Source organism: Pogonomyrmex barbatus, unplaced genomic scaffold (assembly GCF_055798465.1).
Source record: "Pogonomyrmex barbatus isolate J1 unplaced genomic scaffold, ASM5579846v1 scaffold3, whole genome shotgun sequence".
Taxonomy (NCBI): Eukaryota; Metazoa; Arthropoda; class Insecta; order Hymenoptera; family Formicidae; genus Pogonomyrmex; species Pogonomyrmex barbatus.
The window spans coordinates 10,334,752-10,345,205 of record NW_028297127.1 but is presented as its reverse complement, the minus strand read 5'-3'; the positions used below and the strand labels follow the sequence as shown (position 1 = coordinate 10,345,205).

At 35.3% G+C, this 10,454-nt stretch overlaps 1 pseudogene; it reads left to right on the top strand.

The window, feature by feature from the left end:
- Nucleotides 1-8,071: 8,071 nt before the first annotated feature.
- On the top strand, nt 8,072-10,454 carry LOC148936064 (uncharacterized; annotated as a pseudogene).

Genomic DNA, 10,454 nt, shown 5'->3' with positions numbered 1-10,454 from the left:
TATCAGAGAAGTTAAAAAAATTATATCATATGCAATTGCGCAGTAATTAAAATAATAAGAATGCTCAGTTTATACACCGTATTATTTAAATTTATTTTTATTTTCAGATAATGTTATGTTACACCCTGTATATACTATTGAAAAATTTCAGAAATATTACATTGAAATATTATGATGACAGCTAATATTGTAATGTCCCCAGACAGCACGCATGTTTAAAAGACGTCTTAGTGTCGGTCCACAATAGGTGATTTAAGCTTTAAGACGTAAGAAATTGACCAATTATAATCGAAATGAAAAGAATAATCGACTATGATTGGTCAATTTCTTACGGCTTAAAGATTAAATACTTATTGTGGACCGACACTTATAAGAGACGTCTTTAAGCTTTACTAAAAAAAGTCATAAATATGTCTTTTGAACATGTCTTGGATATGTCTTAATGTCGGTCCACAATAAGTATTTAATCTTTAAGTCGTAAGAAATTGACCAATCATAGTCGATTATTCTTTTCATATTCGATTATAATTGGTCAATTTCTTACTTCTTAAAGCTTAAATCACCTATTGTGGACCGACACTTACGGGCGCTGCGGGCGAAATCTTAAGTGGAACGAATTTTTGTGTAGTCTGTAACATGAATGCCATTAAATTGCAAACACAAATGCTTAAAAGCATTTTTCCTCTTCTCTTTTCATTAAAAAGAAGAAAAGAATATTTGTAATGTCAAATGGATTACAGCCGAGAAAGCATTAATTAAAATAGCGCGAAAACGACGAAACGGCCGCACCGACCCACTTACGAATCGAGAGTTCGATGCGGTCGCGATTAATGACATCATCTATGACGTTATGTATGACGATCGCGACCACACGATCTCGGTCGTTATGTAGAATAAATGTTGGTCCACAATAAGTATTTAATCTTTAAGCCGTAAGAAATTGACTAATCATAGTCGAATATTCTTTTCATATTCGATTATAATTCGATTGGTCAATTTCTTACTTCTTAAAGCTTAAATCACCTATTGTAGACCGACACTAATGGACTTGCGGATGCTGTGAGCGTTGGGGTCGTTAAGTGGAACGTACTCTAAATGACAGTTTCGTTCGGTGCATGCGATGGAAGTGGAATGGTCGAGCGACTTTTTCAGGGCGTCAGTTTTGCGATTTTTGACGAGATAGGGAGGGAGAGAGCGTTTGGAGAGAGGTCAGGCTGTGCTAGGTTAGGAATAGATTCGAACTATAGGCAAATATCCTAAAGCAGAGGCTCCCCCCGGAAACGGGAGGACAAGAGGCGTTCCATATTATAAAGAGAGGTTAGCCAATTTAGTAGCTAAAGTGAGTGCAAGAGTATTGGAAGATAAAAGCAAGGAGTGCAATATGGAAAGAAAGATACAACGGAAAAGACAAGCGACAAAACAAGAGCTTGACGAAATATCAATGGAATGCAGCACTTCTAGGAAGGCTGGGAGACACAGAAGCCCAAGAAACCGTGCAAGAAAGGAAGCAAGGAAAGGTTGAAGATTCCCGCCAAAGGGAGAGAAATATAAAGTGATTAGTCAAGAAACTAATATAGAAGAGAATGACCAATCAGAGAAAAGTATGGTAGTAGAAGAGGAGAAGGAAGGCATGCCGGGAGAAACAAGGGTAGGTACGTGTACAAACGTGTACAGAAACATGAGTAATAACGGAATAAGGAATATCGAAATGGAAAATAATAGAGAAAGCAGAATAGTAAATAAGGAGAAAGAAGTACGTATTGTTGATAAAAAAGTCTACTGAAGAACATATCGGAAATAGATTTAGGAGAACACTTATTTTAAATTTAACAACTCTTTCTATAAACAGATTTTTGACAGTCTCATGGGCCCCTGTCACCAATCATAGCCGACATCGTTATGCAGGACCTAGAGGAGGATGCTATTGCCAGGATTCCGATAGATTTTCCATTTTACGTTAGATATGTCGATGACATTTTGCTAACTTCACCTTCAGAATTTTTTGACATCTTAAAGATTTTTAATGCTATGAAAGATTGCAATTTACAATGGAGATCGGGAATGATGGCGGTATCAGCTTTCTTGATACTCGTGTGATTGTTAGTGACAAAGGACTAATTTTTTATGTACAAAAAATCCACAAATTCGGGTAGATATTTGAACTTTTATTCCCATCACCCTATTATCCACAAAAGAGATGTGATTTTCGAAATGATCGACAGAACTCTTTTACTTTCCCATCCTCAGTTTCATGAGAAAAATCTTATGGAATTTATTATCACTCTACTTAACAACTCCTATTCATTGAATTTTATTTTTACGACTATTAATAATAGAATCAAATATTTCACAAAATTGAATTCTGGAGTTGCATATGAGGTTACTGACACTTTTGAAACTACGGTTCCCCGCACGCCATTCTTTCTTATTCCATATATCAAGGACATATCCGAAAATTTCATAACAATTACTAGAAAATACAACCTGAAATTAGGTTATCGGTCAACGAATCCCTTGAACAGATTCATTAGAACTAGCAAAGATCTATTAGATCCAATGATACGGAAATGGTTTATAGGATCAATTGCAAGGATTGCGAGGCTACCTATGTCGGACAAACCAAACGACAATTCAAAACTAGAATAAACGAATATATTCGTGACATTAAAAAAGCTACTGGTTCCCCATTTGTGGTTTCGATTCACAGAATGAATTTTAAACATGAGTTTAATTGGAATAATATTAAGATTCTAGACAAAGAACCGTCATGTTCCCATCAACCGTCAATCCCACAAAAGGATTGTCTCCGAAGTGATTCACATTAAAAAATAGCCTCAGGGGATTAATAGGGGGTATCTGCATTGTTTTATCTATTTCACAACGTTGAGACTTATTTAAAATCAATTCCATCTTATACAATTTATCTTCTTAAATATGTTAAGTTGCATTGTGGTCAATACTTTTTCTTCATACCTGGGAGAAGCGGATCTCTTACTTAATGACATTTCCATGCTCATTGGCATTACACATTGGGGATTGTTCACATCGTCTAAACATGGAATATATGTCAAGAATTAAAAAAGAGCGAGATTAGTGGCAATTAGAAGTAAGGCGATTACACATATCTCAGATCACAACAATACGCAAAATGAGAGCATCCGCAGGTATGACAAGATTACATTGGACACTACATTTGCGCACATCAGCCGGTTGATGCTTAACACGATCATGCGTTGCTTTTTAGTTTTAATTTCTTAACCATTTGTACTTCTCTGCACATCTATTATTTCGTTAATTGTCTTTATGTCTTATCATCGCATTATATTACCGCACTGAAGAAGACCTAATATAAAATCGAAACGATGTTTGTGTTTTTAGTTTTTATTTTTTATTTTCTTTAATTTTAATTTTTATTTTTAACTTGAATTTTTGTTTTCATTTGTCATGTACTGAATTTTTGTTTTATCATCGCCGAATCTATTCTTGTGTTTGTTTACTTTTAATTATATTTCTTTATCTTTGTATCTGATTTTATCGTCAACGAATTATATACGTTTTACGTATATATCTTTTCTGCTTTTATACTCCTGACTGCTCAGTATTTTAGATTTAAGTTAAAAAAAAGAAGTTAAAGAAAAATTTACTTTTGAGGAAAATAGTGCCGGCAACTTCAGAATCACGTTAAGAATAAGCGATAAAAAGATAAGAACCACGAAAGGTAGGAATTACTTTAGTATAATCAAAAGTTTAACTAATCATAAATTGAAGTAAACCAATCAAAGTAATGATGATGGGTTTTAGAACAGCGACAGTACAATTTTTATATGCTTCAGATGCCAATAGTATCGAAGTGATCAATAGGGACACAGAAGAGGGAGGATTTAGTGCCACAATAGAAGAAAGAGACACGTGTTTCAGAAGGGTCTGATGTATACGGACACAGTTGTTGAATTCTTTTAAGCTTTCACTCACCCAAAAGAGGTTATGCGGTTAGAGCCTCACGAGAAAGAAATGGGACAAAGAAAACACGGTACTGGTCGAGGAACCTATGGATAACATTATAGTAACATTTAGAGGTAATGAAAAGAGACAGCGTATTACATTTTATGACAATTTAATGAGCCTCTCGGTAAAACCATACGTTATACCGGTCATGCAATGCTACAAGTGGTTCCGGTCCGGTCATCGAAAAAAGGCATGTCGCAGCGAGGAAAGATGCATAGTATACGATGAAAAGACTCATGGAAGATGTGATAGAGAAAAAAAGTGCAGGAATTGTCTGAAGAACCATAGATCTAACAAGAAATGTGAGAAGTATAAAAAAAACCAACAAATCAATTCAATCATGGCGTATAGAAATTGCACGTACATCGAGTTAGAACATTAGAGGGGACAGAAGATATCACAAATGTTGAATATGATAGATATGTACAGCCGAATAGATGGCTTAAGATAAGCAAGGAAAGCATTAAGTATTAGGATAAACATAAGAAGGGACATAATAAGAGACGAACCTATACACAAGTTATACAGAGCAATAGAAAGGAAAACACTAATAGAAATGGAATTGCCAACACAGCACAGAAGAAGAGGAGAGACAATTGGATAGGAGAAGTCGGAATATTTCTCACCAAACAACTCAGGATTTCTACAGAACGAAGAGAGGGCTAAAAAAACAAAGACCTTTGGAAAAGAAAAGAGAGGACTATTATAAGCAATTTAATACAAGGGAAAGGTAACAAAGGATAAAAGAGGCATAGTCCTAAGAGAAAATTCTAGGAAGAAACAAGAAGCAGTGTCAATAGGGCAAGTTCTAAACAAAAAGGAAAAAAGGAAAGAATTAGAATTAGTTAGAATAGTAACAGTGGCTGATAGAGATTGGAAGCTCAAGAAACTAACTAATCAATGAGGTAGAGAGAGATAGTGAATTTGAGATCTCTCTCTTCCCGAAATAGTACAAAGAGAACAAGAGAAAAAAAAGAAGATATACAAAAAGAAAGAAGAATTTAGGAAGAGGAAGAGAGATACAAGAGAAGGAGAATTGATAGGACAAGAAAGAACTATTGGATAGAAATGAGCCAAGATAATAGAGAAGAAGTAGACTCAGAGGAATAGTGAAAATAATCTAATTATAGACATTTAGTTCGGTACAGAATATTAAAGTATAGGAATTAAGATTAGATAGGTTAAGAAACTAATCTAAAAACCAAAGCCTTATTAGCCATATAAAAAGGAGAGAAAAGCTATAGAGTTTATTTAAAACTATTTGAGTTTATTTAAACGCGAATTTTATTGTGACTTTGTTTTAAGGTGATCAATAAGTTTGTTTTAAGGTGATCAATAAGTTTGTTTGTCTTTTATTTTATTAGTACGAATATAATAAGAAGAGATCGTTAGCTTAATTTAAATTTATTTCGTTTAAGTAACCACTATTGAGTGTTTTTGTAGTGTTACGTTCGGGGGACTTCACGAATTCTTCTCTTTCGGGAAAAGATAACGGCTGCTAATCAGAAAATGAAGCGCTTCGAACGATCTAGAGAAACCCTAAATAAATACACAAAAATTCCTCTCGAGATATGTCTCACTATCAAAAAAATAATTCTTGCGATAGACAGCTTTGTCGGCACCAAATTTATAACATACCAATAAAAATAAAAAATATTAATAAAAGCAAATTCCTAACGGATAAGAAACGCGTCGTTCGAGGATGACACTCCCCAAATTGGTGGGGAAACTAAGGGAAACGCCAATCAAGAAGAAATGATTAGCGGCCGTTGACGAGCACACCAATGAATGATTGAGGGTGTGGAATGGCGGGAAAATTTTCACTAACTAATTCCATTATTCGCTAGGAAATCTGGAAATATAAAAACAACCACAATTCATAGAACACTGCTCCCCTCCTTCCTCTATACTCACAATTTTTCTAAACTATCATTCGACAAGTCAACGCGGAAATCCATCACGCCGTCAGATATTCCCACCCCTTCGGAACCCTTTAAAAACCGCGACTTGGAGCGGATCGCTCTCTTCTCTCTTCACATCGCCCCACGTCACTTTGACGGACGGATCAGGACCATCCGAGGTTGTCGCCAATTTTTTCTTTCTCTCAGTTAGAATCTGTGCGCGATACCTTTATTCACGTATACGATCCACGATCCAGCGTAGGCACCACACTTCTCGCCCATCACCAGCGCCCGCCACGACAAAAGTAAGTCCATTTTTATTACCCCTTTCCTGCGGTAGATGGCTGTTTGGTTCGTGATTTTGATATAATTGCTTTCTTAAAATTCTTCAACATTCCAAATGGGCAAGCCGCCGATTAACTCGGTGAAGCTGCCTTCCCTGATTTCTCCACATACTGACTTGGCAAGCCGCCGATTGACTCGGTGAAGCTGCCTTATCACGATTCCTCAATTCTTCTACCACTCTCATCTCACTCTCTCTCTCATCTAACTCTTGTATTTATATAGTGAACCAAACGAACGCCATCCTGAACAAGCGAACGAAACGGGCATTGCGACACCGTCGGGAGAAGCTCAACAAACGAATTCGTCGCGAAACCGACGAGGAACTCGCGGAGCGCTTAATCGAAATAGAGCCGAGACTCTCTGACATCTCTTTACGCCACCGCTCTCCGCTCCGAGGCAGACTTTGAGAAAGTGCAATCCAGAGCACTTCGACGTGAAAAAATTCTACGACCTCGTCCGTCAATTTCCCCGCTCTCCCACCCATCCACCTCCTGGAAACCTTTTACATTAAAAGAAAGTTCAAACCCGACAGTCAGTTTTGGGATCAAATCTCAAAACACCAAGTTCACGATATTATCGCTATGTATATTTCCCATGACCCTCTTTCCTACTTTGTTCCAGTGAAGGGTTTCCGTAGCGCTCACCCTAATCCTCCGCCATATCTGCAACCTGATCCCATCGATATACTCGCAATTACCAATGTTTTGCCCCAATTAGAACAATTGAGAATATAGATATCAGATTTTTTTTTATTTATTATTATTTGAAGTTCTATGTATAAAATTTTTGAAACCAGTACTTCCATATTCAAATGTACACTGTAATATTTGCACCGCTTCGTAGAATCTTAGAATTAACATATTGTATTTCCTTTTTTTTATTATTAAATCATAGTTAACTCGAATTCCGTCTCGATTTATTTACCAAAAAACTTGACCCCGAACCGTTCACGGCTTCCTGAAGATCGCACGAGGTCCATCCCTGGTTAAAAAGATTCGGTTCTCTGACCTAAAACGGACCACCGATAACGCTGGCGCAGGTAAGGGTTATAACGGTCAGCTGACACTGACCCGATTTCTGTCCCCTTAACGCACGTTCGACTCGCGGATCGACCTCATGACGTCGATCTGTGAGAACAACAAAGGTTCCGTGCGTCCACCCGAGTTCTCCTCCTCCTGACGGAAGGTATTATCTTTCTTCAAAAACCTCGGACGTAACAGTAGTATAATAGAAAAAGGAAAGACTGACAATATGATACAAAACATTGCTACTTTAGTTAATATATCTATTGCTCCATTATACCTAACAATATATTCTTGACAATATATAAGATTCCAAGTACAATTTTATTTTATTAGAACATTAATATCCATAACTTTACTAGACACATTCAATTTAAGCATGGTAGTTTGGAATTATAGAGATCTTTACACAAAGAAGAATGAGCTACAGCATAAAATACGGGATATTGATATAGTAGTATTGACTGAAATCAAAGCCATGAGAAGTGCTAAAGTTTATTTTGCAGGGTACCGTACACATATGATAAACGCTAGAGGAAATAGCGGAGGGATCGCAATAATAGTAAATAAGAATATTAATTTTGATATTATCAAAAAAGATATAGGAATACATCATCAAGTGTTTGATGTTATAGGCATAACGATCCAAAATGTCAATAGCACATTTAATTTCATAACAATATACAGGAGACCGGGCTACATAAACTCGAGGACGCAATGGAAACAAGTATTAGATACGAAATATAATAGCTTTTCGAACTTGTTTGTAGATGACTTCAATGCACATGACATGAACTAGAATTGCTATCATACTGACTTTAATGGCGAGAGGATGGAAGAAATAATGGACGAGGAGAGCCTCATTTGTTATAATTATGATACTAGCTCGAGAATAGGGCAACGAGATAGTAATATAGACTTAGTAGTAGGATCGATGGATTTTATTGACGAAATACATTGTAAATAGGAAACGGATTCGTAGGGATCGGACCATTATTCTATAAGAATTCATTTTGCTAGGATGGTAGTCAGATACAGTAAGAATAAATAGGATAACAATAAAAAAGATGGCTTGGGAAAATTATACTAATACAGAGGAGATTATATAAATCACAAGAAGTGAGTAAAAGGATAAGAGAAGAGGATATAGATTCAGCATATAATTTGCATACAAACGCAAAGAAGAAAGCCATATATCAGTGTAATCCAAAAAAGCTAAAAAAAATGAACAAGATAGTAATAGACATAGAATAAAAAGCAGAAACACATTACCACCGGCGAAATGGTGGGACCAGGAATGCGAAGAGGTTATAAAAAATAGAAATAGAGCACTCAAAGAATTTAAAAAGCAACATAATATATAGATATTTATAGAATATAAGAAACACAAAGCAATTTGTAGGAAAGTTATTAATGCAAAGAAGAGACAGACATTTATAAAATTTTGCAGCTCAATTAATGGTTTTAGTAATCTTTACATATGTTTGGAACACTATGAGGATTCTAAAGAACAGAAACTTAAATCGAGAAAATATCGAGGAAATTTGAAGTGTTTAATATGAAATATGAAAAGATCACGGATAAGGTAGAAATAGACATAGACACAGGAAAGAAATGGAAAAAAATAAAGGAAGAAAGGATGGAGGAGAAACTGATTCGTGGATTCATAACCAACAATGAAATAAAAGGAGTCAAAACGATTTATACGGATGGTTCAAAGAGGAAGAAAGGGATAGTCTTAGGAGCAAATATAATTGCGGAAGAACAGGACATAGCATACTTAATAAGCCTACCCAAGGATTGCACGACATTTACAGCAGAAGTATTTGCAATAAAATAAGCGTTGCAATTAGTCTATGACAAACAGGAATATAGGGATAGGAATGTATTGATTCTTACTGACTCCTTGTCTGCTATACAGGCGATTGAAGGCAATTATAGATGTGGCAATATTACAGAAATAGATACGCTTTTGAAGCAAGGACACAGTATATAAAGACAGTATATAAACAAATAGATATCAGGATTATATTGGGATGGATCCCGGCTCACATGGGCATTGAAGGCAATGAGAAAGCGAATGAATTGGCTAAAGAAGCAACGACGAAAGTAGCATATAGAGAAATTATGACGCCTTAGTGACTGTAAATAGTGACTGTAAATTAACTTTAAAAAAAAAGTGGAATAAAACGCAAGAGACATTAGTAAGACAAGCAAGATATAAAAGGATATATTACTTCAAGAATTTTTATAAAGGAAGAAAAAAAACACATGGTTTCATAAAATGAATAGATATTTCGTGACATGGATCAACAGAGTTAGGTCTAATCACTACAACTTAAATACATCACTAGCAAGAAAGATAACTAGCGATAACTAGTTCTATATAGATAACGCTAGATGCGACTGCGGGCATGAAGAGGAGACATTTATAGATTCTTGATCACGTGATTAGACAGTGCTTCAAGTATGATGAGGAGAAGATCAAAATGGACGAATTTATGAGAACTTGGGATATTGGAGAAATATAGTGTGGAGAAGGCCATCAAAAGAGGAAATTGATTAATTTTGGAGTTCATAATTAATTTTTTCAAAAATATTGGAAAAGTAATTTAATAGAAAAAAAAACGCGACAAGGGAGATAGAGGACATATGCTGTAGCCCGCGGAAGAGTGAAGGCTTATTTGTTCCCGCCTGAGAACATAAAAAAAAATAAATGACAGTTCCAAACATAGTTATTTATTTACATTACCGACTATGACATTTATCGAAAATAGATTACACATTTATTGATTGGAATAAATGACATGACCAATTTCGATATAATGTAACCTATAAAAATATTGGCAGTCAGTTTATCTAGTATTCCAATATTTTATATTAATATACAAGAACGCAATTAAAATAAAAATATTCGTATTGACAAGAGAAAGAATATGAGACAGAAACAGGAATTATTTGATAAATCGGTATATCAATGATTTAATATCTACACAACATTTCTAATGACAAAATTGATTTCTGATTACAATAGATAAATCAAAGTTGTGTAATTATTATATCATGATTAGAAACTTTCAAAAAGCTTATAGAAAGATTTAAGTATTTTTGAAAGCTTTCTAAAATCATCTGTGCTGGGAGGTTCCCGTTAGCGCACAGTGCGATAGCACACATCCATATC